Source organism: Nymphalis io, chromosome 22 (assembly GCF_905147045.1).
Source record: "Nymphalis io chromosome 22, ilAglIoxx1.1, whole genome shotgun sequence".
Lineage (NCBI taxonomy): Eukaryota > Metazoa > Arthropoda > Insecta > Lepidoptera > Nymphalidae > Nymphalis > Nymphalis io.
In genome coordinates, this window is record NC_065909.1 from 998509 (window position 1) to 1026380 (window position 27872).

General features: G+C 34.6%; 1 protein-coding gene and 1 long non-coding RNA gene across 2 annotated transcripts in view; both read right to left on the minus strand.

Moving 5' to 3' along the window:
• Positions 1–22452, minus strand: part of LOC126777060 (protein CBFA2T2) — an 80045-nt gene extending 57593 nt beyond the window's left edge. The window contains exon 1 of the mRNA XM_050499920.1: positions 21886–22452. The gene's annotated coding sequence lies outside the window, so the exon portion shown is untranslated. The remainder of the gene's footprint in view (positions 1–21885) is intronic.
• Positions 22453–22601: 149 nt separating this feature from the next.
• On the minus strand, positions 22602–27818 carry LOC126777141 (uncharacterized). Its single transcript, XR_007670018.1, has 3 exons — positions 27665–27818; positions 27182–27496; positions 22602–26167 (listed from the first exon to the last, which is right to left on the minus strand). It is a non-coding gene; the product is annotated as an uncharacterized LOC126777141 (long non-coding RNA).
• Positions 27819–27872: the final 54 nt, after the last annotated feature.

Genomic DNA, 27872 nt, shown 5'->3' on the forward strand with positions numbered 1-27872 from the left:
AAGTTGTCAATATTTAAATTCCCCCGGATAACACGCAAAGTTAAGAAAATGCACCTTGGTTTGCACGCCACTTGTGCACGTTCTTATATTATGTTACTTATAATTTCAAATATTTAGAAATGAGATACGGTTTTCTAAATTTTGCAAAGTTTTACCCGACTACGATGTAACGAATATAGGTTATCAGCTTAACTTAAATGTAATTTAAGACTGCAGGCAGATTCTAAGGTCATCGGCACAAAGACTTTTTCTATCAAAAATTCTCAGTATTCTGCAATTTGGAAGTTGTCAATATTTAAATTCCCCCGGATAACACGCAAAGTTAAGAAAATGCACCTAGGTTTGCACGCCACTTGTGCACGTTTAACAATCTCTTATATAGTTGGCTCAGTGGTTTGAACGCGGTAATTTTAATCGACGATAGCAGTTTCAAGCCCAGGTCAGCACCAATATTCATGTACTTTTGTATTAAAATTCTTCGCACAAATCCTATATTACTATATCCTAATATTACAAAGTTTGTTACGCTTTCACATCTCAACTACGCAATCGGTCATTACTCTTTTTCAGGGGTACAGAAAATCACATCGAGTAACACGTGCTTGTGAAGGGGGTAATGAGGGGCGTGCGAAGCCTCGGATGGAAACTATTTAAATATAAAAACCAAGTCAGAGACACTGAAACAAGTGCAGCACACAAAGCCTTATCTCTAACCGGCAAATTCTTTCTTTAACTTTGGTTTAGGAATAATAAAATATAATAATAATAATATTACAACATTTTATACATAATCAAAAATAAATCATTCGAGGAGACTGTTACAAGCTATTTTTAATTGGTCATTTTAAAATATTAAATTAAATAAATAAATAAAAAAAATAACAAAAAAACTCGATAATTACACAAATAATAACATAGATATGTATAATTTATATATAAAGCATGATAAGAAACAAATACAATCAATTAATAATTAATAAATCAATTCTATATAATACTAACAGTCATAATCCGCGACTAGTTAAAAAAAACAATTTACATACGAGCACAAAGGAACTAATATATCGGTTATAGTTCTAAAAAATAAAGTTTAAAACATGACATGAAAACGTCCGAAAACCGCTTCACATTAAACCCACGTCATCCATGTTTATAATCGTGTGTCGAATAAAATAAATCCGTGAGCAATAATCGAGCTGTCACGCACACGTAACTCGCAAAGCAAAAGTTTGATTAAAACCAAACCAATCAACTAACTTTCATTCCAATAATGCCGTGGGAACAGGTGGGTTTCGACCGTTCGGATTTCTGAACGTTCCGTATCGTTGGCGGGAAATATGAGTTTTAAAATGGCGGCATTCGCCTGTGACAGGCTACGTCAGCTGTCAATCGTTAGGTTTTTAAAATTGTATTATATTTATGGAAAGGAAAATTGCTTTTGATATAAAAAATAATTAATATTAAGTTGATGATGGATTTATAGTTTTTTTTTTCTCTAAATAATTAGAAAAATAAAAGTTAAGATTATGCTTATAGTATTTTATTCTACCAACCCGCATTGGAGCAGCGTGGTGGAATAAGCTCCAAACCTTCTCCTCAAAAAGAGGAGAGGAGGCCTTTAGCCCAGCAGTGGGACATTCACAGGCTGTTACGGTTACGGTTATAGTATTTTATAAGTATTATTAAAAATTGAAATAAAGTCATATTATTAATACATAAAACCTAAAACATTAGTCTGGTGGTTAACTTATAAGACCGTATATCGGATGGGTTAATTCTCGGGTTGAGTTAATAAAAAATATTGGCTTCTATAATATATTCTTCTATAATCCGTCAAGGTACCCACGCTAAGCAGCAATAATGAGTAGGCCAGTCTGACTAAACAAGGGTTACACTTAGTTCCCAATGTCGAAGGCATTGGCGATGTAAGGGATGATTAACATTTCTTACAGCGCCATTGTCTATAGTTGATAATCTGCCTGCCGATATGACAAAAAAGACAGATTATTTTCAGTTTGGCTGTTCTAACCAAATCGCGCGTATCAGCGCGCTGTTATATATGCATGATCAGATTTGTTTCAATATCAACAATTACTGAATAAAATATGATTTAGTTTTAAATCGTTTTCCAGACAGAGCTGCGGGCATTAATCAATTAGCGAGCATCTGTTGTTTGTGATAAGAGATGACGGCGCCCGCATCACGAGGCCAAACGGTTTTGGTGTATTGTATCATTTGTGGTGAAATACGGGTTGGACGGTAAAGGAAATTGATAAATTTTACTTTAAATATATTACATTCTAGATATGTTTTTCATGAATTCTAATATTAAAAATGAAATCTTTATTATTTGTTTGCTACGCATTCACAGTTTCTGATCAAATCCGAGCAAGCGCCAGTTAATTATCACAACTTTAATTTAATAATCATGTTCCGAGAAATTTTTCGAGGAATTAACTCCAAGAAAACTTTTGCCCTTGTATTATCGTGAGACGGTTGTTTAACTTACATTTTGTGAAATGCCTTTAAGCCTATGATAGTATTATAAAGAGGAAAGATTCGTTTGTTTGTTATCGATAAGCTCCGAAATTACCGAAACGATTTTAATCATTCTTGTACCATTAGAAAGCTTATTTATCCAAGAGTAACACAGGCTTATTTTAGTAATCAGGCCCGGATTTAAACCTAGGCAAACAAAGCAGCAGAATAGCCAAATAGTGTCTTGTCTTGGATCTGTATCTGTCAGTAATAATAAGAATCGAACATTCACAAACTAATTTCAACGCGGGCGTAACCACGGGTATAGCTAGCAATATATATTCAGCATTCATTTTACATTTATTGATGCGGGCTAACCAACTAGCGACAGATCTAACAAATACTACAAACAGACAAGAGTAAATTTAACCAATTAGAGTTTAATTGAATAAATAGACAATGAGAACGAATTCGATTCCATTGAAATGTGAAACGATAGCAAGCGATTACAGTAGTTAGTCTAATATCTTTATCTATTCTAGGTAACATAAGCTGATATAGTGGTTAGGACACGTCAATTTTAATAGACGATCGCGGGTTAATTCTTGTAATACTTTTGAATAGTTTTTTTTTTTAGAATAGATAGGTGGATCTTACCTGATGCTCACCAACGCCCATAGACATTGGCATTGTAAGAAATTATAACCATCGCTTACATCACCAATGCGCCACCAACCTTGGAAACTAAGATGTTATGTCCCTTGTGCATGTAATTAAACCAGCTCACTCACCCTTCAAATCGGAACACAACAATACCAAGTACTGCTTTTGCTTTACGGTCGAATATTTGATGATTGGGTGGTACCTACCCAGACGAGCTTGCACAAAGCCCTACCAACGGTAAATATAACAAACTATAAAGAAACGTCTTATGGAAACTGGCATGTGTCGAATGATATTCTGCCATATCTATTGTGTATCCATTAACCTTCGCCGTATGAGGAAGTTGTCCCATCAGGACATTAACGATTCGTTACTTTAACCCACTAGTTAATCTACTATTAGTAATTTATTGTTATTTTTTAATTACAACTAGTAAAGTCTTTGACTCCTGTTCTGGGTATAATCTTTTTTTAAAAGTGTGTAACCTAATAATTATTATGTAACAAGGTTTTATTTAACTTAGTCTTTTGATTGCTACGAGTGATGTGGATTGCTTGGAGTGTAAAATTTTAAATGTTGGTTTAGTTCTGATGACAATACATTTTTATAGTAAACTAGTCTTGATTCTACCCCCAAGAGGACTCCTCAACAGTCATCAGCATTAGAGAGAATTTTGTTACATTAAAGCCTGTTTTTAAAATCGTTTTGTAGAGTTCATTTATATTCACTACAACTAAGGTTATTACTTACTCTGACTACATAAATAAAAACGATGTTTGTATGTTCGTCCGCTATGCGTTGCTAAACCATTCAATCAATTGTAGTGAAACTTTGGCGTGTAGTTCTGCTTACGTCTAAGTTTCTGATTTAAAAAATATATTTTCTTTGTATGTTTTGCCTTCAATAGAAATGTTTTAAGTTCACCTTTAGTGCGATGCGATTAGGTACTAATTTTAAATAGAACAATTCATGTTGGCATATATGTATATCTTTTTTTATAGAATAGGAAGGCGAACGAGCATATGGGCCACCTGATGATAAGTGGTCACCGACACTCTTAGACAATGGCGCTATAAGAAATGTCGACCACCGCTTACATTTCGCATGCGCTACCAACTTTGGGACCTAAGATTTTATGTCCCTTGTGCCTGTAATTACACTATAATTACAGGCAGATTGATTTTCACACATATATGTGTTTTCATGAAGAAAAAAGTTCTATAACGTTTTACAAATCACCATGACAATTGGACAGGGATTTGCAATGCAACGGTTCCACGGTATCCCTATGCAAGACGTCCGCCGGATTCGCTTGAAAAACTATAAAACGCCATATTTCATTAGATATTTACTATAGTCGTTATATATTTATTATATTAGAATAGCTGTTTGAGGTTGGAAATAAAAAAATAAAGAATAGGTCACACCTGCGCAACAAACCGAAGTGGAAACGACGGCAAGTCTTTGTGTTGTTCTTATCTCACTTGACCGCACGGATGTGTTCGCGGCTTAATATATAATGACGTCACGGTCAGGGTTCGCTCGACCGACGACAAATAAAACACCATTTATCTCGCGTTATATATAATGATTTTTATCTATATCGTTTCATAAATAATATATACACATCGTTCACATTTTATTTCATCATTATTTACAAGCCGGTTGGCGTGGTTGGTAGATTCTTGCCTTTCACGCCGAAGGTTGTGGGTTCGATTCCCACCCAGGACAGACATTTGTGTGCGGGAAACATGTCTGTTCTGTCTGTAAGTACGTTTTTACATAAAAAAGTAGTATATGTAATATATCAGTTGTCTGGTTTCCATAGCTCAAGCTCTGCTTAATTTGGGATCAGATGGCCGTGTGTGTAATGTCCCAGAATATTATTATTATTATAGAATCGGACCCAAGAATTAAATATCATAGTGAACATGAATGTCCGCAAACACGCCTTAAAATGGATTGGCGTCCAATCGCTTATGAACGTCCTGTGTTTGCGCACACACTTGTGAGAAAAACCACTATGATATGAATCGGACTGGAGGACATTAAAAAAACATCACTGTTTAATACGAATATTAGTATATAAAACTAGTTATAATACTCTTTATCTAGATATCTAGCTATATCCATTTCTGTACCGTGACAACGTGTGTGCAAAATTTCATGACGATCGGTTGAGTTAAGACGTGGGTAACAATCTCACTTTCGTATTTATAATATTAGTTAGTATTACTCCGATAATGTGCTTGAAAATATAAAAAAAATATTATTTTTCTGGAATGTCTTAGCTTCGCTATAAATAAGTAATAATTTAGAAGAGATTATGATAAGCCTTGAGCTAGTTTGTAATCAGTAAATGTATTCAACGGTCGCCCGCAGAGGACACTGTCGGTATGTTGGCGTAACTCACGGCGGTGCGGGCGAGGTAAGCAAGGGGAACATGCGGGCCAAGAGAACGACAGCAAAACATGTAAATGATTTATTTATTTTATTTCTATATTTGCCCATTAAATTTTGCTTTTATCTAAAGTAGTATCATATTTTAATTTAAGTAACTTATAAGTTATTGTAATTATTATGCTTATTTTCGCAGTGCGAAACTATGGAATGCTTTGCCTGAGTCCGTATTTCCTGATAGGTACAATGTTGGTGTCTTCAAATCCAGAGTAAACAGGTTATTTATAGGCACGCGTGCTACATCTTAGACCGTGTCGATGCTTAACATCAGGCAAGTCGATTGTCAAACGCTGGCCTCTTAATTGTAAAAAAAAAATATTATTCGTTTATATATTTAAGGTTAGAGATCTTAAAGAGAAAAAGCATAATAGTTTTTGTTAATTATACAAGATAAAGGCGTTGAATAGCTCAATGGACAGAATCTGATTTTTAATTAACTTCTTACTCAACGTTAAAGAAACATGCAAATTCTACCACATGTAAGTATATATTATGCAATAAATTTCATGCTTCCTCCTCAAGGGGAAAAGAGAATTGGGCAAATAGAAATATGTAGTTACCATGAGCAGGTTTCCTGGTGGTAACTACGTAAATATATTTTAATATGAAAAGTATTATAGTTATTATATAAAAGTAATTAATACACTTATATAAGGTATAGGTAGAAAAGAATAGCTACTGCGTTTCTTTTCTATAGAAGCCTCAGTTCAAACTGGTGGTAACAATAAATGCGTCTGTCTGTCTGTACGCAATAAACTCAAAAACTACGGAACGGAGTTTCATCAAAGAACGGATTTATGGGGAACGTTTAGATGTACCGTAACAGCCTGTGAATGTCCCACTGCTGGACTAAAAGCCTCCTCTCCCTTTTTTAAGGAAAAGGTTTGGAGCTTATTCCACCACGCTGCTCCAGTGCGGGTTGGTGGATTACACATGTGGCAGAATAACAGTGAAATTTGACACATGCAGGTTTCCTAACGATGTATTCCTTCACCGTAAAGCACGAGATGAATTATAATCACACATATTTATTCACATGAAATTTCAGCGGTGCTTGCCCGGGTTTCAACCCACGATCATCGGTTAAGATTCACGCGTTCTTACCACTGTGCCATCTCGGTTTAGATGTAGAATTCCTTAAAGGTTTTGCGTAAATTGAAATATGACGATTATTGTTGAAGATGTCGGATGAATCATCCGACTGTAAGATATAGTATATATGTATCACAATATATACGTTTTATGTATACCATTATTCGCGAAGCTGGAACGGGTAGCTCGTGAAATTTAATTGAACAAGAATGTCATTCATCGCTGACGCTGTTAAATAGTGACATCGTCACTCTTATACATAAATAGAACGGAATATATAAATAGATCGGCTCACTCACCTTTCATAAAGAAACAGCGACTACTTGACATATAATTACCGATGTATATAATGAAGTGATTCAACAATTTCTTTATTTATTAAGTTACCCAGTTCAGTTTTTTTATGTTAAATATAATTTAATTATAACGATTGAATCCATTTACATAAGATTTATTAGAATTAAAGATTTACAGTAGCAGCCTGTGAATCTCCCAATGCTGGGCTAAGGCCTCCTCTCCCGTTTTGAGGAGAAGTTTTTAGAGTTTATTCCACCACGCTCCAATGCGGGTTGGTGGAATACACATGTGGCAGAATTTCAGTGTTTTCCTTCACCGTCAAGCACGAGATAATTATAATCACAAATTAATCTCATCTTATTTATTAAAGATTTAAATATATACAAATAATAATAGCTCCTGCAAATCATGCCCGCGTGGAATGGCAGCAAGAATGCTAGCATCATTTCCCCATAAAATCGCTCCGATCCTCTGGGCAAAGAGTTAACCAGCCTTATCATCAGCGGAGGCAATAAGGCGGTGTAATTTTATATTGATAAGTTTTTTTTTTGTTTTATACATATTGTTGCTATTAACTATAAATATTGTATATGCCTGTAAAAGCAAATTACATTGTATATTAAAATAAAATATATATTACAATAAGCGTTTAGCGGTAAGTCGAGAGTGTATCTTACTTAAAATAAATAAATAAATGACGTGCGATTTCCTCCGGATTGATTTCGGCCACGGCGGCCAATCTAAAGAGGGATTAGCCAACTGCGTGGGACATATTATTGTGCACAAGTTTGTGCGAAAACACAGGTGGATTCTCTATTCCCTCATATTTTCGGTAATAGCCTTTTTAAAAAATAAAAAAATAATTGCTCAATATAATTCTTAGTACATCAAAATAAAAATAAACAAGTTTTTTGTCAACAGTGGAAAATTAAAATATTTTTTATTCAATATAAATTTATTGTTTCGCTGATAGTACAAGCCCGTATCGGTGGATATAGGCCATGCCGTTTGCTGATGTTTCTTAGTTGATACGCATTGACGCCTGTTATCAAACTGACCAAAGGATTTAACAAATCTACAGCATCCTTCGCTAAAAAAGAAATATAATACCTTTTTTTAATTAATGTAAATTTCTATGGATCTATATTGTATGCAGTTGTCAAGAAGCGCAATGATTAAAAAAATAGCTTCTCATTCAATTATTTTGTCTGATTTGAAGTAAATTTTATGTGTATTTTAAATATGTTTATTTAAATTGGTACTTAGAAAAACTATAGAAACGTCATAATAATATAATAATATATTACATGTACAGCGGTTACCGGTTTGTAATGTATATTCTACAGAGATGAACCGAACTGACTACTCAATCCGGCAATTGAAGGAGTAAAGATTAACAAATCTCAAACTTTCAAATTCAAAACGAATTTTTAATATCTATGTTATTTGCTATAAACTGTTCGTGTTTAATAAATATTTATTTATAATACAACACTAATAATAATAATAATAATAATGTTCTCCAGACCGATTTCGGCCACGGCGGCCAATCTTAAGTGAGATTAGCCAACTACGCAGGAGATATTATAGTGCACAAGTGTGTGCGCAAACACAGGTACACTCTCTATTCCCAAACTCTCATAATCGGATATATAAATGGGACGGCGATCTGACACGACCGGAAAGAGTTCAAGCGCAGGACCAACGGCTTTACATGCTTTCCGAGGCACGGGAGTGTACACACTTCCAACGTCCAGACTCCGGGCTGCTACTGAGAATTTTCTGACAGAAAAACCCAATAACTTTTTATTGGCCCGACCTGGGAATTGAACCCAGGACCTCCGGGTCTACGGCCTTATATCAAGCCACTAGATCAACGAGGCAGTCAACACTATAACACATAGCTACTTATAGTATAATTTTACTTCCAAAACATTTATTTAATAGTATCGTTGGTAGGTTTAGTTTCTGTAACACGTTGATTCAAAAGTGCCCTTGTAATACTAATTGAATAAATAATTATTTGATTTGATATTATGCATTAAAACCGTTTTTGATTAATTTACCTTTATTTATAATAAAACATAATTACACTTAACTGTACACTTTTATTATACTTCCAAAGTTCCGATAACAACTTTTCCGTCATTTTGAACGTGATAAAATGGTTTCACGAATCCATAATAAATTTCATAGATTCAATGATATCGCGTCAATATCAAAGTTATTTCCTTGTCTTTAATACTCTTGTTGTTTTAATAATCTTTAGTTAAATCTTCAGACGATACCATCGAATTGAAATAACCAATGTGCAAAATACGCAAATTAATATATATATTTTCCCAAATTGTCAATAATAATTATGATCCAGCTTAAACCACTGGCAGCCAAAAAATAGAAAAATGGCCTAGTGGTTAGAACGCGTGAATCTTAACCGATGATCGTGGGTACAAGCCCGGGCAAGCACCACTGAATTTTCATGCGCTTAATTTGTGTTTATAATTCATCTCGTGCTTGACGGTGAAGGAAAACATCATGAGGAAACCTGCATGTGTCTAATTTCATTGAAATTCTGCCACATGTGTATTCTACCAACCCGCATTGGAGCGGCGTGGTGGAATAAGCTCTAAGCCTTCTCCTCAAAAAAGAGAGAGGAGGCCTTAGTCCAGCAGTGGGACATTAACAGGCTGTTACTGTTAAACCACTCGACAAACAATAGTTCTCATAAGTTTATTGGTTTCTAAGCGATATTATAATGACATATTCGCCCTCCCTACAGAACAGTTATTCTAAAAAAGCTCACGTCACTGTCAGTAGCGCACAAACACCACCTGTATGCGTGTGCGCAGCTGTTCTCGTGTTTACTGTAACGTTATATGCGCCTTTAATTACGCGCTGTAGTTTATTATTGGAGTTCCGCAGTGCAATAACAGATTATAATATTTTTAATGTCAGTCTGTAAGCCGTTGTTATTATATTATGATGTATATTTAAAAAAAATTGAAATCCGCATCTAAATATATGTTTTTGTTTTTTTATTGCAGTTAGGCAGACTGCCAATCGGGTCGCCTAATGGTAAGTACTCATGAGCGTCCATAGAGAGCGTAGACATAGTCATTTTAAGAAAAGAGATAATAAAAATCTCTTATACCTCCAATGCGCCATGTTAAGTATAAACGACAATTAATAATACAAAATAAATAAGATTGATTGAATGATTTTTTTTATTTTGTAATGTACAGAAAAATTAAGAGTACCAGAAGATTGATCAGTCTATTTTAGGAATTATGGCTAAATATTGAAATTATCCCATATTTTGCAAATTTTTGGCTTAATATTTTACAAATAAATATAACTTCCTTTGATAAATAACAAATGCTGAAAAAAAAATTACAACAATTTTCACATCATATAACATATACATAAACCGACATCAGAAATAACAAAGAAATTATATATATGTATTTTTTTATAAAAATCCTTTTAATGCACTACAAAACTATTATTTTATTCTTCTTGCACTATTTATTTATTTAGTACTTTAAAACATAACATATAAATAAAATATGACATAAGGGTAACACTATCTATTATATTTAAAGTTGTTTTGTTTATTATTATATAAACCAACAAGTCTGTAAATAAGGACAGTTGACATATATAAATTATCCTATGATTAAGAATAACAAACATCAGCCTTGACGCTGATATTCAAATATGCAGAAAAAAAAATTTAAAAAATGATTCCTTTTTTGAAAATAGTACGTCATTAGAACAATTAAAATAACGTGCGATAAAAACTAACAACCGCAAGATAATAAAAGCTATATTACATAAATATACAAAAGGCGACTAAAATTAAAACTCGACCACCTGTGTAAGCCGCGGCGCGTGCTATATGCACACGTGTAGACACGCTTTGTTCTCCGTTAACAACAGATTGTCGTGTTTGTTGTATTTTATAATAATAATTCAAATTAATCGTTATCTGATAAATATATACTAATAAATGAGATCTTTTCTTGTTATGTCTAACTTAAAAATAATAATAAACCAAATCAAATAACTACAAGATGATGCAGCGCGTTTCGGAGAAGGTTGTACCCCTTACAACGTGTATGCAAATTGAATAAAAAAAACAAAGAATTTCAATTAAAATATGTATTATATTTCATAAACAAACAAAAGACAATAAACTTGTGTAGCTCACTTAATTATTTTGATGCGTGTATTCTGTTAGCAATATGTCAAAACTATAAAAAGTACTAAACATTGTTTACGATGTCATATCGATATCTTTTTTAAGATAGTATTGACAGTCCGCTTCAAGGCTACGTGTGAGCAAGTTCTAAGTAAATTTACTCAGTGTTGATAAATACGTATAATAAAATAGGTTTATGCACAGAGACTAAAGACCAATTACAGCAATAATACATATTCTTGAAATGCTTTGATTGTTATAGCTTACTGGTGGTAGGGCTTTGTGCAAGCTCGTCTGGGTAAGTATCTCCCACTCATCAGATATTCTACCGCAAAACAGCAGTACTTGGTATTGTTGTATTCCGGTTTGAAGGGTAAGTGAGCCAGTGTTATTACAGGCACAAGGGACATAACACCTTAGTTCCCAAGGCTTGTGGCGCATTGGCGATGTATGCGATAGTTAAGATTTCTTACAATGCTAATGTCTATGGTCGTTGGCGACTAATTACCAAAAACAATGGTCCATATGGTATATTACTTTCTGACATTTCACGAGCGTATTCTGCGGTGAGTTTCGAATTTGTTCTTACTGACAATGACAAAAGACAATGTGACGTCCTAGAAAAATGGCGTTTAAGAACTAAAGAGCCCTTTTTATTACCTAAAACTATTTAAAAAATGTTAATGATGATTACTTTTATTTTATATTAAATGGCGCCCCCAAATTCGAACGCTCTAGGGCCCTTGGTCTTTACTTAATTTGCATATATGGATTGACTGGGCCTATTTAAGTTGAGTTATAATTTACAAGAATAAAAAGACCAAGATGGCCTAGTGGTAAAAGCGTGAATCTTAACCGTTGATCGTGGGTTCAAACCCGGGCAAGCACCACTGAATTTTCATGTGCTTAATTTGTGATTATAATTCATTTCGTGCTTTACGGTGAAGGAAAACATCGTGAGAAAACCTGCATGTGTCTAATTTCAAAGAAATTCTGCCACATGTGTATTCTACCAACCCGCACTAGAGCAGCGTGGTGGAATATGCTCCAAACATTCTCGTCAAAAAATGGAGAGGAAGCCTTTAGCCCAGCAGTGGGACAGTCACAGGCTGTTACGGTTACGGTATAATTTACAAAAAAAACGAACGTCTACGGATAGTAGAATTGTCATCGTTAAAATAGACTGATTATTATCTGTCTGTATACGTTCACCCTTGCTAACATTCAGAGCATTCCGGTCCGTAAGCAGCAAGCCTAGCAAGCATGTTCATTCTCGTAGACATTTCTTGGATATAGTAACTGCCCGCGGTTTTGGTCACGTGTTCGAGAAGAGATTTTACCTCTATATGATATTCTGAACCCCAAACGTGTAAAAAAACTAAAAGTTGAAAGAGTAACAAACAAAAACATACCAATACAAACTCGTTACGAGTTTATCACTAATTACACAATGATACGTAGTAGGGGAGAAAGTATGACGAAATGTGAAAAAGGGGCGAACGATTTTGAAAGGGATTATTGTGTGACATATTTTATAGACGGCTTTTGAATTAGTATTATCTTTTTTTTATAGAATAGGAAGGCGGACGAGCATATGGGCCACCTGATTGTAAGTGGTCACCAACGCCCATAGACATTGGCATGTAAGAAATGTTAACCATCGTTTACACCACCAATGCGCCACCAACCTTGGGATCCAAGATGTTATGTCCCTTGTGCCTGTAATTATACTGTCTCACTCACCCTTCAAACCGGAACACAACAATACCAAGTACTGCTGTTTTGCGGTAGAATATTTTATGCTGATGAGTGGGTGGTACCTATCCAGACGAGCTTGCACAGAGCTCTACCACCAGTAAATCTGTTATTATCTGTTGTTTTAAGGCATTAGTTGAATTTCGAGATTGTTCCGTAGTCAGCAGTGCTATTCTGTAAAAATGTTGACAACCGACATATGGCGATATACTATTTGATACGTGTACTCTTGAAATGTTGTTTGTATTGGATTTAATTGAAAACTAATTCAAAAGGCATTCACCGTTCTAATTAATGCTAGAGAACCGAATTTAAAAATTAAACAGACGTATGAAAATAAAATAGATCGTGAAGGGAAATGGCAACGATACACAGGCAGTAAATAAACCGCCCACGGTAGCTCGATGCCACATCCTCACGTGTGCGCATCGGTGTAGGGTTGCCACAATTGTTTATATTCATTTTTTATGTATCTAAAAATATATTGCTAATGAAACTTATGTTTATAATTTATAGTTCGACATACGTAATGAGATAAGATAATTACATGAGATACGTAAAATATTTATTGAGTAATAATAATAACGTTAAACTGTTCTTGAAAATAATATTCACAACAACAAAGCGTTTTATTAAACAAATCAATTACTTTATTAACACATGTACACATATAGAGTTGTGGGTGCTGAGGCTTTAAGCCTTCAAAACAAAGCTATTAGAGGTTATTTCATCATATATATATATATATATATATATGATGACTCTTGCGTATATATATATATATATATATACGCAAGAGATATATTATAGTGCACAAGTGTGTGCGCAAACACAGGTGCACTCTCTATTCCCTAACGCATATAATCCGATGGAACGGCAATCCGACACGACCGGAAAGAGTTCAGGCGCAGGTCCAACGGCTTTACATGCTTTCCGAGGCACCGGAGTGTACACACTTCCAACTTCCAGACTTCGGGCTGCTACTGAGAATTTTTCTGACAGAAAAACCCAATAACTTTTTATTGGTCCGACCTGAGACTTGAACCCAGGACTTCCGGGTCTGCGGCCTTATATCAAGCCACTAGACCAACGAGGCAGTCATATTACATATATGAGATATATAAGAGCCGAGATGACCAATGTTTACAACGCGAGAATTCTAACCGATGATCAGGAGTTTCAAATCGAGGCACGCACCGCTGAACTGTCATGTGCTTAATTTGTGTTTATAATTCATCTCATGCTCGATCAGGAAACCTGTATGTGTCTAAACATAAACTCGTATGGGAGGGAACCTTACCCTGACCGTGGGTCATTAACAGGCCGTTACTTTATTTATTTTTTACGTTAAGCTATAGATAAATTGACATTGATTTCCTCACGATAATCTTCTACATCAACAGGCACAATAATTATACAACCATGAATAAAAATTCTCAGAGTTGAACCACAATATTTAATACTAGCCACGTATCCCATCCAATTGTCATTGACACGAAAAGTGAAATTAGTTATATGTCTAACATCTAGATTAAGAGATAGATATCTATGAATTATGTACCGAGAGATATAAGCATAACATAGGATATGCTGCATCTCTCTCTTACCGAGAGAGATAGCAATGCTACAACAGGATCTCTCATGATAAAAATGTTCAAATGCAAATTCCAATAAAAACGGTAATAGACGTTTATTTGTTAAATATTATAAAAATAATGACTTTGTATATTATGACACGGCTTGGGAATGAAACGATCATCAGATTCTCTACTAGTGGTAGAGCTTTGTGCAAGCTCCTCTGGGTAGGTACCACCCACTCATCAGATATTCTACCGCAAAACAGCAGTACTTGGTATTGTTGTATTCCAGTTTGAAGGGTGAGTTAGCCAGTGTAATTACAGGCACAAGGGACATAAAATCTTAGGTCCTAAGGTTGGTGGCGCATTGGCAATGTAAGCGGTGGTCAACATTTCTTACACTGCCAATGTCTAAGGGCGTTGGTGACCACTTACCAATAGGTGGCCCATATTCTATAAACAAGGTCTTTACAATAATTACGCTGTAAATTATTATTGTTGCAATAAAAAGGCATAATCCCGCTGAGTTTTATCCGCTAGTTATCCTCAGATATTAGGTGTTAAATCTTTTGTGACAATCAATAGACAAGTGTATAATACTTCAATATTGAATAAAGATTTTTGACTTTTGCTTTAAAGCGTCACACGAAAAACAAAGTATATTACTGACGACTGTAAAGAGGCGCGAGGATACAAACGAGAAATCCCATAGACATTCTAGACTATAACCTAAAAATTGCGATCCATAATAAGGTTGACAACATGCGGACCACACTTGTATCCAGAATTCCACTAAGACCAAATAACTAAATAAATAAATTGTGTTATTTGATCTTTGTGGAATTATATATAAAGAAAAGTCCTTGATTTATACAATAGCGTTGTAAAAAAAATGACGCGCGCTGATTTAAGCCGCCATTTTGTTAGTGGACAGTAATATAAAGTAATGAATTTATTATTGGCGCGACCAGTGATTTGTTAAATGACTTTAAATATGTTATTTGGATTTTTAAAAGTTATCAATTTCTATGATTTGGTGTTCTATTTTTAAAAATATCTTTTCGAGGTTTTTATAAAATCAGTTTTCACTTCTGGATGCTAAATATATATTTTCAACCCTAAGATATTGCATCGTCAGTAGCGCAGGTGCGGTGACACGGACAATACGAGTGTAAGTTGTTACAACCCCCCGAATAATATGGGGACTTTTCTATGGTATAAGCTCATTGTTCACAACACATGTGCTTTGTAATGATTTAATTTTAAATTATATTTAAAACGCTTTCCGTTACACAACTTAAGCTAGTTATTAAATGTTTTTAATACAGATTAAATATTTACCACAGTTAAAATAAAAAAATATGGCCGTCACGGGACGCTACAGATGTGAAATAATTTAAAATAATAAAAGAAAGCAATTAAAGAAATATTTAAAGTGATAAAATACATGTATCTTACTTATTGATATATAAAATAATAACTCACTGTCATATCAACGTACAGCCCAAACTCCTGGAATTAGCACCACGAAAATTTACACACGGGTTTCTTTTACACATTAACTTAGCACTAAGGAACGTTTTTTGACAATTTAACCCCTAAGGTGATGAGGGGGTTGAAAGTTTGTATGAAATTCCTTCATTTAAAAAAAAGAGCTATTGAAATTTCAATTATGGCACGACTGAAGCCACGGGTGAAACGCTAGTAATAAAAGTATGTAACAACAAAGTATGTAGTATACGAGCTACAAACACTAGCACAAAGGCTTGCATAAAACCCTAACTCTGGTAATTAAAATAATAATTAGTTTGACTGTTGCCTGTCTAGACCAGGAGAGCTATTCTGTAAGGGCGAACATGAAACTCACTTGCAAAACATGATCTTTACTGGTGGTAGAGCTCTGTGCAAGCTCGTCTGGGTAGGTACCACCCACTCATCAGATATTCTACCGCAAAACAGCAGTACTTGGTATTGTTGTGTTCCCGTTTGAAGGGTGAGTGAGCCAGTCTAATTACAGACACAAGGGACATAACATCTTAGTTCCCAAGGTTGGTGGTGCATTGGTAATGTAAACGATGGCTAACATTTCTTACAATGTCAATGTCTATGGACGTTGGTGACCATTTACCATCAGGTGGCCCATATGCTCGTCCGCCTTCCTATTCTATAATTACTAATTCTATTAAAATTTAAAGCATACACACATTAAAATCTCCATAAGAATATTTTAAATCAATATCCCACGAGTTAGATACTGATATGCTTCTCACTTATGTAATTCTAAGACGCAAGATAATATTCATCTTTCCCTTTTTATATGTATGTCGTAGTGAGTCCATAAATTTCTTTATTTACATTAATTAATTTAATTGAAAATAACTGTTTCATATATTTTTTTTATGTTTTGTTTTTATAAATAGTTTCTCTTTTTTTGCTTACTTAATTTAGTTGCATTTTTTTTTTCAAATTTACTTACAAAGAATGTAATATTTTTTTTTCATATGCATCTTAAGTTAGCCTATAAGTGAGCAATTTTTATACTTAAGTTATTTAAGATTGTACTCTAGAATAACAAACAAAATCATATACGGCGTTGGCTTTAATAAAATAAAACAGAATAGCACTGCAATTTCAAATGGATACTATAATTGTATTAAGGTATTTAACAATAAGGCTACGGGCTTTAGCAAGACCAGCTTGTAATAAATCTTGACCGCCCGCACTCCGACGTTCACATCTCACACCTTAGAGTACCCGCATCGTAATTTATACACGGCCCGCATTTTAAGATGAAACGTTCGTTTAAAAATTTATTTTTAAACATTAAAAATTATTGCGATTTATAATGAAAATCTATTTGTACATGGACGTTGTTATATATGCATATGTTTGGGATTCATTGAATAGTTTGTAATAAATGAGTCGCCCGATGGTAAGTGGTAACCACCGCCAATAGAGATTGGAGGTGTTTGTTAACCATATCCTTACACAGCCAAACGCACCACTAACCTTAAGAACTAAGATATTATATACCTTGTATTTATGCACGACAATAATAAGTATAGCTGTTGCGGTAGAATATATAATGAGTGGATAGTACCGACCCAGACGGGCTTGCACAAAGCCCTACCACCATGTAAACGTTCTTCAAGGTCCTATTTCTCTATCACAGCTTAAGTTCTTAATTTCACCCCATAACCTCACAATTCAATAACAAGCAGCATCCAATATCTTTAAAGATTGCTGTAGTTACTTAGGAATGAATCTGTTGTGGAGAGAACTAATAGAAAGATGATAGTAGTGTTGTTGTTGTTTTCACGACAACAAATATAAATTGACCTTTACAAAATTTATCCTCTACTTGGCTTCAATCCGTTTGTAATAATATATACTAACAGCCGAGGTATACAAACAAAAAAGTAAAGTGTCACGCTAGTCCAATGCGGATTGGAAAAACATGTAGCAGAATTTCAGTTAAATTAGACACATGCAGGTTTCCTCACGACGTTTTCCTTCACCGAGGACCTGAATAAAGACAAATTAAGAATGAAAAATTCAGTGATGCTTGCCTAGATTTGAACATGCGATCATTACGATTCACTCGTCTAACCACTGGGCCACCTTGGTTTTAATAACGATTCTATTGTGATGAATTTACAGATAACTTAACAGCGTCTCAAAGTATATTTCTTATTCTTTATCAAAATAATTAATTATATAGTACGAGTCAGTTCGCGAGTAATAACTGCACTTGGCCGGTTTTTTTTCTACTAAAGAAAATATGGATTTAAGATTTGTAGATGAAAATAATAAAAATCCGAGCGTAGGCACCGGCTGAAGGGTTTAATGTCGCGGAGCACAGCTGCTACCAGGTGCCGCCTTTATTAAATCTAATAACCTTTTATTTATATTCACCGATATCGAACTACACTGTTCCGATAAAAAAATCGTTTATTTATATTTATTTTAAGCTCTACGCAATTGAACTCTCTGAATTAAAAAAAAAATGAGTAACGGCAATTTTGACGCATAATTTTGGCGCGAAGTAATTTGACAGTTCAATGTTATTTTTTTTATAATTCTGTTTAATATATGAATAAATATAAATAATTTATGTAAACGTTTAACATAAATAATGAACCAACGTATTTAAAGCATTAGCGACCGTTCAGGATGGTAGTTCCCGACGGCTTCTTTTTTTTTCGTCAACGTAATTTTTGTCGGCTACTAAAGTGGTCAGCCATATTCAGGCAAAAGTAAATTTTAAACATTTCTCCTTTACAAAAAAATATAAAAATCTGGCTTAAAATACATATACTATGTGTTTTTGATTAAAATAAATAAATAATAAGTGCCTATTCTTTCAATTGTGATCGGATGATAAGCATGTAGCCATTACAAATATACCAAAAGATCCATTTTTTAATATATATTTTAAATATGCAAACGAACGGGAAAATGAGCCACAACTGCCCACAGACTGCATTGTGTGAAATTAAAACGGTGTCTTACGTCGCCAATGCGCCGCCAACCTTGGAAATTAAGATGTTATGTCTTTTGTGTCTGAATTAAAATCACTCAACTTTCAAATAGAAAAACAACAACACTAATTATTGCTCTTGAGCGGTAGAATTAGTGATTAGTGCGAGGTCTACCCCGACGGGGTTTGCACAAAGCCCTACAACCAAATATATAAATACGTATAAAAATCACTGCGTCAATTTTTATATACTATAAAATATAATATGCCTAAATATGTATGTAGTCAATATATGCACTAAAATAAATTCTAAAATGCTTATGATAGAGCATACTTAAATAATATTAAATTTTTATAGTTTCTATAACATCACCGATAAGAGCTGGTACGGCACCACCAATGATTCTATCGCTAAATTTGATGTGTTCCAATATAAACGACTGACCATATGTACACAAACACCTTCCCTTAAAACCCGTGGTTGCCGATGCATTGTCGGTGTAAGAAGTGCATTACAATTGTAATCCCAGTGTTTATGTTCGCGTCATATACGTTTAATCATTTGCCGGCCAAAATAAATTAAAATAATATGTTTAATTAATAATAAAAATAAAACAATTTCCAACAATCGTGACATTGAGATGAGACCTCCTTGAAGCTAGAATAAGCACAGCACAGAATTTTCAATTGCTTTGTTTAAAATGTCTTGTTATGTCTTGTTATTGGACTGCCTCGTTGGTCTAGTGGCTGGCCGCTGACCCGGAGGTTCTGGATTCAATTCAGAGATCGGGCCAATAAAAAAAATATTGGGTTTTTCTGTCAGAAAATTCTCAGTAGCAGGCCGGGGTCTAGAAGTTGGAAGTGTAGACACTAGTACCTCGGAGAGCACGTAAAGCCGTTTGTCCTGTTCCTGAACTCTATAGGATCGTGTCGGATTGCCATTCCATCGGATTATGAGAGCTAGGGAATAGAGAGTGCACCTGTGTTTGCGCACACACTTGTGCACTATAATATGTCCTGCGCAGTTAGCTAATCTCTTTTGAGATGGCCACCGTGGCCGAAATCGGTCTGGAGGACCTTAATTCTAATTTATTTTATCATCTTATATATTAATTAAGATAAAATAGCTTAAAGTTAACATTCGTTACAATAGTATAGCAATTAAAATGTACTTAATTATGTGTATTAATTGTCAGAACAAAGTAACTATTGATCTATTTATCTAACTAACTTAATTTTATAAAGTGGCGATTCAAAGCGTACTAAAGAGTATACTTGAATAGATATATTTCGATATTGATTTCTATTTGTTTTTTTTTATAGAATAGGAAGGTGGACGAGCATATACGCCACCGACGCTCAGACATTGGCATTGTAAGAAATGTTCCCATCGCTTACATAGTCAATAGCCAACCTTGTGATTTAAAATATGTCCCTTGTGCCTGTTAATACACTGGATCACTCACCCTTTAAACCGGAACACAAGAATAACAAGTAGTGCTGTTTAGCGGTAGAATATCTAATGAGTGGGTGGTACCTACCCAGACGAGCTTGCACAAAGCCCTACCACCAATAATATTTGCAGTTGCAGTGCATGCAAACCCAGGTCGGGTGGCTTGTTTTAGAAGAAACAATATTGTGTAAATCGTTTCAACGTAAGACTCGATTGAAGCCAGCTGGGACACAGGTGGCGCTCTACGATACATAATATTTTTATATTTATTTTCACTTATATTGAACTATATGTACTGAATATATGTTATTTAATCACTATATATACCATTGTAGATGTCCAATGCACTAGAGTTGCTAGGCCCAGTGGTTAGAACGCGTTCATCTTAAACGAAATCGTGGGTTCAATTTCACTGAATTTTCATGTTCTTAATTTGTGTTTATAATTCGGCGGTGATTGAAAACATCGTGAGGAAACCTACAGTAACAGTACAGTAACAGCCTGTGAATGTCCCACTGCTGGGCTAAGGCCTCCTCCCCCTTTTTGAGGAGAAGGTATGGAGCTTATTCCACCACGCTGCTCCAATGCGGGTTGGTGGAATACACATGTGGCAGAATTTCAGTGAAATTAGACACATGCAGGTTTCCTCACGATGTTTTCCTTCACCGTAAATCACGATGAATTATAATCACAAATTAAGCACATGAAAATTCAGTGGTGCTTGCCCGGGTTTGAACCCACGATCATCGGTTAAGATTCACGCGTTCTTACCCCGGGGCCATCTCGGAAACCTGCATAAGTCTAATATCATTGAAATCATGCGTATCAACCAATTTGCTATGGAGCAGCTTGGTAAAAGCTCTAAACCTTCTCATCAAAGAGAGAAGAGGTTTTAGCCCAAAAGATAGACATTAAAAAGCTACGTTAACTACGATATTGAGAAAAAAAGAGTAACTACTGAAGTCCTTAAATTTAAATTTGTAACGTGAAATCTTCATGTCGAAGATGTAGCTTTGCGTTTAATTACTTATTAATAAAAATTTAAAAGTACTTGTATTGTGTTCCTGAATTGGTAATTACTTTTTTTCTTTTTTTTTAAAGTTTTTTTTATAAAATGTGATTATCTTAAAATTTATTGTCGAAAACTACGTGATGAATTGATGCAAAGAATTTATAACAAATAAAAAATATATTAGAAATAAAAATTATATAAAAATACTATAAAAAAATAAAACATTACAAAATAAATAATAACAACTACACAATTTATTAATTTTTCTCGCTGTTAAAACTAACGATAAGCAACGCTGGCAGTTGATAAAAAATCTTTTTAATTTTTAAATTCAACTTATCACTAAAACATGAAAAATGTTACATAAAACATATTCCCTTAATTTATAGTCCGCCAATAAATTTTATCCGAGCTCACCTCAACGTTTTGACAGCTGACAGCCAGCAGCTTTCCCCGATTTTTATTGCACTCGCATCCACTAATATAAAAAATCACACACAAAATTAACCAAACACAAATAATAATAATTTATAAAACGCAATAATATTATAGTCGAAATTTGTAAACGCAATTTTTGATCGTTGCTACGTTTAATCGCGCGGCAAATTACGATGACGTCCTTCCGGTAGCGCGCTTGGAAGGCGACTGAGGGCGGGAAGGCCGCCCGATGCTGAAAACTGATTTTTTTAATGAAAACTGTTGTTAGGCGGCATGCCCCGTTTGTGTTTCGTTTCGTCGTTTATAGGGTGCGAATTTTACTCAACCTCTGGGCTTGACGACTTTAGTAACTTTAAATTTTTGAACCACGTTAAAATTATTTTAAATTTATTTTTGAATTTGGAACGTTAGATGAAATTATAAATTACAATGCACATCAATTGCGCCATTTTGAAAAAAAGAAATTAACGTTGATTATTTTATTCCTCGTGTTATTATTTATGTTTTTACAACATATTACTATTAACAATAATTATAGAGCGTCGCTTAAAATTAAAAATGCAATGAGCTTTACACATTTAAGTACAATCATTTTATTACGTTGTACATAATAGCAACGATAAAAGAAAATTAAAAAAAAATTTAGTTTTGAACTAAATTGTACAATACTAGTTTTTTTATAAAGTCATTGCAAACATGTATAAAGGCAAACGAAGAATTAAATATTATAATATATTTTTTTTGTTAAAAAACATAGCTTATATAAAATGCGTATTTTAAGCGATCACGAATTCAACTCCAGGCAAGATGTGTACTTAATTTGTATTCATAATTAATTCGTGTTTGCCGTTTGAAGTTACAACCAACCACAGATTATACACTATTCATACTTTTTTTTAAGTTATGCTCGTTTACAGTAATCTTAGATTATAATGCCATAAATAAAATTAATATTTGATTCAATTGAAAGGTTTTTGTTCATCTAAGAGTCGTTACACAATAGAAGTAATTTTAACATAATTAATTAATAACCCGTAATTAGTATCACATGGGATTCATTTAATTATTATATTAATAATAAACTACTTTAATCCTAACTAATGTTATATGAGAATGTAAGTTTGTTTGTTACCCTTTTACTTCTAAACTACTCAACTGATCGTCATGAAATTATGCACACACAGTGACAGGTATAGAAAATAGATATAAAACCATACACATTTGGACTGATTAAATGCCTATAATTAAAGGTAACTAATAAGCTTTCCACGGACTATCAATGCGTTTAGATAATCGAACCTGTGACCACATGCAATTGTAATACACATGAAAATAGAATCCTGTGCCTAACGACTCTTTGCTTGCTGTGAGGAATATTTAAAACAAACAATTGCTATGGAACGGATATTAGTTATTTCTAAAAACTTCTTATATAATGCTAACCCTTCACCGGGTCAGCTATATATCGCTTTTACATTATACGGTAGGCAGACTGGCTAGTGTGCCACCTGATGGCAAGTGGTCACGGTCCCTAAACCACGCTGAAGAGGGGGAGATAAACTCGTCACTATAACAGTGAAGCTATAGTGGTATATAAACGGTCACTTACGTATACCACTATAAAACCAGTATTGAATTCTACTTTAAATAATATTCTATTAGTAACAGCCTGTAAATGTCTCACTGCTAGGCTAAGGCCTCCTCTCCCTTTTTGAGGAGAAGGTTTTGGAGCTTATTCCACCACGCTGCTCCAATGCGGCTTGGCGGAATACGCATGTAGCAGAATTTCAATGAAATTAGACACATGCAGGTTTTCTCACGATGTTTTCCTTCACCGTCAAGCACGAGATGAATTATAATCACAAATTAAGCACATGAAATTTCATTGGTGCTTGCCCGTGCTTGAACCCACGATCATCAGTTAAGATTACAGGCTATCACATAATACCAATCAAATAATATTAATAAATTTATAAAGGTACTACATTAAAAACTGAAATTTCTTTTTTTAATAAGAAGACAGGAAGCAAACTTTTCTTTAATGTATTAGGTAGGTAGAATGGCAAGCGGGCCGCCTTACCTGTGAAAATTAGCGCTGTAAGAAATATTAACCGTTCTTTACATCGCCAATGCGATACCAACCTTGGGAACTAAGTTTTTATGTCCCTTTTGCCTATAGTTACATCGGTTCACTAACCCTTAAAACCGGTACACAACAATACTAAGACAATTCTTGGCGGTAGAATAAATGAATCCGTGCAAATCTTTTTTTTTTGTTGCTGGAAAAACGCTTTTACGAATTTACTCCAAATGGAGAGAGAGATATTTGAGGCGCTCTGGCGCTGAGCGAACCAGAAAACCCACAAAAAAATCAGCGGTACCCACTCAACTGGGAGTCGCCACAAGATTGCTTCGCACGCTACCGTGTTGCCCCGACAATCTGAGCAAGCCATACCTCAGGCTGTACCCCAAGTAGAGCACGCGAAGTATAACGCTATCGCGTTGCGTTGCGTTGCTATTATCACCATGAACAGTCACCCCATTTGTCTCCGCGTTTATTTTGACATCTGTTCTGTGCGTAGCGAATTGTTGGAACAAGTGAACGCGTTACGGTTTGTACAGGTGGTTTTGCGTGTCATAAATTCACAATAGCTTTGTAACACTTGAATAATTACGAGACATTCGTAACGAGGCACGTGCTAAAATAGACTGACGTGAGATCTGGTTGGCTATTGTTACCATCTCCAAGCGATTTTAATACATAACAACATATATTGATGAGCAGTTCTTCAACTATCTCTTCTAAATTCCACCTAAGAACTAAAATTTCCCAATAGGCAACTTTTGCCTATGTTATAGGTAACTGCCAACTGATATAGATATTAACATACATAATAGAATATTGAAATTATGTATAAGTACATAATACATACTTTTATATATAATACAACCAGAGACATGGCGGTCCAATTAATGATGAAAAAGCTCGAGGTTATGTGTTATATGCGTTGATTTTAATTGTATGTAATTAGTTTCTTGTCCAATTCCAATCCAAATCCAAGAATTTTTGCGTAAACCCTCGAGCAATATTGGCTACTCTACATTGAGGATCGCCATGACGGGAATTGATTGGAGCAACGTCATCATCTGACTGGTATGAATATTTTATCTTTTCTTTTAATATAAGCCTCCTCTCTTTTTGTGGAGAAGATTTCTGAGCTCAATACACCACTCTGTTTCCATGCGAATTGGTGGATACACATGTGACAGACATGTGAAATCAGACTCATGAAGGTTTCACGAGATGAATTATAAACACAAATTAAACACGAAAATTCAGTAGTACTTGGTTTTGGGTCCGCAATCATTTACACGGTTAACATTTACGCATTTTAGTGGAACAATCTCGACTCCGTAAAATAATATCTTTGACATTTAATAAGATACATTTATAAGTTTAATCCCAAACTTTGCTGTGAGACACAAGAGACAGAGGCCGGTAAGCTATATGAGCACGTGTCAGGCGGTGCCCGCACACCTGCGCACACGTGTCCGGATCGAGCTCAGGTGCTTCTGTTCGCTTCAGTCATTACCTCCGTACAATATTAATGAAATGTTATTTCTTTTTGTGCCGCAAAAAGTCATCTAGGGCTTAGCATTGATTGTCATGTCTAGACTGATTTAGTAATGATACGCTTATATAGGCTCTCAATCATCAATCCTGCCTGCCATATTTTTGTTTTTGATTACAAAAACCAAAAATAAATAAATATTTATATTTGTCATGAAGTAGGGTAGGGTACGGTATGACAGTTTATATTTATTATACTGCCAATGTTTATCTATTATATATATAAAACCAACCTTCAGTAAAATTTTAAACAATAGTAAAGCGTCAATGACTTCAAAAATGATAATTATTATACCAAAATTAAAAACTTAACTTATACGTTATCTTACTTTTTATTATATTTATCATTACGAAAGTTGTTTGATAAAAAATAGCAACACCCGTTTTTTAAGGTAATTACTAATACCATTATTTATGCCTCCAATTACGCTTGAAGCTTGTGTTGTGGGACGACAATAGCTCAAGGGGTCAGGATCGAACCTGCGACTTTATTACACAGGCAGCCCGTAAAACATTGCGCTATTGACGCTTAATTTAACATGAAACATTCATTTCCTCAGATAAATATACCGATCTGCAATGGTTTTTATCTAACATCACCCAAGTAAAGAATCCAGATGCACGGAAAAGCTGGAAATGAAATAAAACATTGCTGTAATTAAAACAACATCAGAGCGCGCCATCTGTGCGGACGTGACGTCACGTTGCGCAGCCATTTGCATTTTTTCCCGCCAAACCGACCGCGCGTGGTCATATGCAGTAGCTTACGAGGAAAATAGTTTTAGTTGTAAGTTTCACGTTTTATATTTTATACCTATTTATAGTATATACTTCATTATTTCTTTGTTAGAAAATGCATATTATTCGCTGGGAAAAATAAATCTATGAATAATATATTTTAGTTTTCAGACTGAAAAGCAATCGTTACACCAATTCAGTTACACCAGTATATATTAAATACATACATATTTTGTACTTGTAACTACACTGGCTCACTCATCCAAATCAAACACAGGGATTCTAGTTAAAGATTCTTTGTCTCTTTGTGTAATATTAGTATAATTAACATTTATACAACGTAAATATATTTTTGTAAGCACATTTTGAAAATAGCTCGAATAAAATTACAATAAATTTTTTTATGCACCTAAATGTACATAAAAAAAGAAATATCGTGGTATACTTATAAACATTTTAATTAAACAGTGTTTTCTCCCTTTCGTTCGTTCGTTCTTTTTCGTTTTTTGTTTATTAGGTGGTCACCATTGCCCACAGAAATTGGCGATGTTAGAAATATTAACCATTTCTTACATCGCCAATGCGCCACCAACCTTGGGAACGTAGATGTTATGTCCCTTGTGCCTGTAATTACACTGGCTCACTCATCCTTCAAACCGGAACGCAACAATACTAAGTATTGCTGTTTAGCGGTAGAATATCTGAGGTATCCACCCAGGCGGGCTAGCACAAAGCCGAACCTCCACAAATTGATTGCACATGCAAAAGAAGACACGGCACCGTTTAACTAATAACCCGCTAAAATTTTTACAGATTTTTTATCAGAAGGAAATACATAGCTGTATTGTCAATTTTCCTGGACAATTTTTTTTTATGTAAGAGGGGGCAAACGAGTTGGAGGCTCACCTGATAGAAAATGACTACCGCCCATGGACATTGCAACACCCGAGAACTTGCATGTTCATTGCCGGTTTATATACAAACCGATTTGGTACAATACAAACGCCACACTCGATATACACTATATTTTTCCGATTTCAATTGCATAATCGAAGACTGTTCAAATACGATCAAACACTATTGCAGTAAGACTGAGATGAGCCCTCAAAGAGATCTCACATCCCTCTCAAGTCTTGCGATTCCGCGAACATAAAAACGCATCCTCGATGTTTGAAAAAGGAAAGACATGGAAATATAATATATTTGTATACGTAACTTCACCTGTCAATAAAAAAATATATAAATCAATGTAATTCTATTGCCAACTTATATTTATATTGTATATGAATATCATTTATCTGTCAATTTATAATCCTGGAACTTAGATTGTGATACTGATCAGTATAAAACAGTCATTATATATTAAAACGCTGCATCTGGAATTCTTACCCACTAAAACCCATCCGATGGCCCTCTCACGAATCATTTCAATGTAACCCCTCTCGTGATGAGCACCACACGTGGCTCAGGGTGGCAAAATGGTGATCGCGCACTCCTCACTAATATGTACAATACTATACGATGACATTCCAGCTGCAGTCCTCCTCAGAGGCTATCATGACATGATAATCTTTAAAATTCTTTATCTTAGAAATTA